Below are 2217 nucleotides of genomic sequence, written 5' to 3'. Positions count from 1 at the left end.
GACTCGGACCGCGCCGTCCGCACGCCGCGGCGGTGCGCGCCCAGCCTCCGCGCTCACTCATGATCGGGGCTTTAGCTCCTTCTGGGAGCACTTTCTCCAGCGCTTTCCGGGGAAGTTGGGGCGCAGGGGTGGCGGGAGGCAGAGTGGGCGCAGACGGGGCTGCTTGGGGTTCCACATCCCGCTGGTACCTTCTCCCCGACCTGAGACCACGCTCATCCTCCTTCCTGCGCCCCCGCCCCAGCTGCCAGCCCTTAGGCCCGGCAGACACCGCGCTCCGCCTCCCGGGTCGCCTTCCCCTGTGGTCGGGCTGGGACTTAGTGTTCTGCTCCGGGCCGCCGGGTCTTTTTCCTTCTCCCCAGTTTTACGGGGCGGTAATTGACATAGAGCACCGTGTCGGTCTAAGGGGGACAGTTTATTGGCTCGACTTTCATACAGAGCAGTGGTTCTCAACCTTGGCTGCATTGCACATTAGAATCACCTGGGAATCTTTTTTAAAATCCTGATTTCTGGGCCTGCCGCTGATATAGCGTGAAAGGATTAGCACAAAAGTTTAGTGACCATCAGTCACCGCGTGAAAAAAATTCCTTTCCTTGTGATAAGAACTCTAGGATCTCTCTTAACAAATTTGAAAAAGCCATACTATGGTCGTCATGTACATTACAGCCCTAGAACGTATTTTATAACCGGAAGTTGGTGCCTTTTGACCACCTTTATCCAATTTCCCCATCTCTTGTTCCCCCACCTCTGGTAACCACAAATCTGATCTTTTTTGCTAGGAGTTTCAGTTTTTCTGTTTTGTTGTTGTTGTTGTTGTTGGTGGTGGTGGTGGTGGTGTGTGTGTGGCACGAGCTCACGCTAAGATTCCACATATAAGTGAGATCATACACTCTGACTTATTTCACTTAGCATAGTGCCCTCAAAGTCCTTCCGTATTTTTCCAAATGGCGCTTTCATTCTTTCTCGCGGCGGAATGATGTTCCATTGTATCTATACACCACAACTTCCTTATTCATCCACCTGTAGACACTTATTTCCCATGTCTTGGCTATTGTAGGTCATGCTTCGAACATCACTCCAACAGTGTTTTCATTTCCTTCAGTTATATTCCCCAAAGTGGGATTGCTGGGTCGTATGGTAGTTCTATTTTTTAAAAAAATATATTTTATTGGTTTTTTTACAGAGAGGAAGGGAGAAGGGTAGAGAGTTAGAAACGTCAATGAGAGAGAAACATCGATCAGCTGCCTCCTGCACACCCCCTACTGGGGATGCACCCGCAACCACAGCGCATGCCCTTGACTTGGGACCCTTCAATCCGCAGGCCGACGCTCTATCCACTGAGCCAAACCGGTTAGGACAATAGTTCTATTTTTTATGTTTTTAACATATTTTTATTGATTTCAGAGAGGAAGGGAGGAGAGAAATATCAGTGATGTGAAAATCGGCTGCCTCTTGCACACTCCACACTGGGGATTGAGCCCACAAGGTAGGCATATGCCCTGACCAGGAAGTGAACCGTGACCTCCTGGTTCATAGGTCTACACTCAACCACTGAGCCACGCCTGCTGGGTGGCAGTTCCATTTTTCATTTTTTTGAGGAACCTCCATTACTGTTGTTCTCCATAGTGGAAATTTATATTCCCACCAACAGAGCACAACCGTTCCCTTTTCTCCACATCCTTGTCAGCATTTATTTCTTGTCTTTTTTTATGATAGCTGTTCTAACAGATGTGAATTGGTATCTCACTGTGGGTTTTTAGATATTTTTTATTGATTTATTATTTTTTAAATTTTGTTTATGGATTTTAGAGAAAGGGAAGGGAGAAAGAAACATCGATTTGTTGTTCCACTTATTTATGCGTTCATTGGTTGATTCTTGTATGTGCCCTGACTGGGGATCAAACCTGCAACCTTAGCATATTGGAACGACATTCTCACCAACTGAGCTATAGGCCCAGGGCTCATTGTGCTTTTGTGTTTGTTTGTTTGGTTTTTTTTTTGTTGTTGCTGGGAGCCGGTCCATCCTTGCTGTTTCAAGGGACCTGGCATATATGGCATACTGTTCTTAATATGTTTGCTCACCTTCTTGGCACTATGTGTTTTAACCAAGGTCACCTCTCTGAGAAAGATTGTTTCCCCAGGTAGGGATTTTTCCCTGAAGTTAGGGAGGGAATAAAACCCCCTAACTAAGTGCCAGGCGGGTAGTTACTCACTGTAACT

The 2217-nt window shown here is 47.0% G+C and overlaps 1 protein-coding gene across 1 annotated transcript in view; it reads left to right on the top strand.

Moving 5' to 3' along the window:
• DNPH1 (2'-deoxynucleoside 5'-phosphate N-hydrolase 1) overlaps positions 1-2217 on the top strand; it is a 7362-nt gene that overhangs the window by 401 nt on the left and 4744 nt on the right. The gene's annotated exons all lie outside the window — the stretch shown is intronic.

This window comes from Myotis davidii, unplaced genomic scaffold (assembly GCF_000327345.1).
Source record: "Myotis davidii unplaced genomic scaffold, ASM32734v1 scaffold167, whole genome shotgun sequence".
Taxonomy (NCBI): domain Eukaryota; kingdom Metazoa; phylum Chordata; class Mammalia; order Chiroptera; family Vespertilionidae; genus Myotis; species Myotis davidii.
The sequence above is the reverse complement of the archived record's forward strand: the minus strand, read 5'-3'. Positions and strand labels throughout refer to the sequence as shown.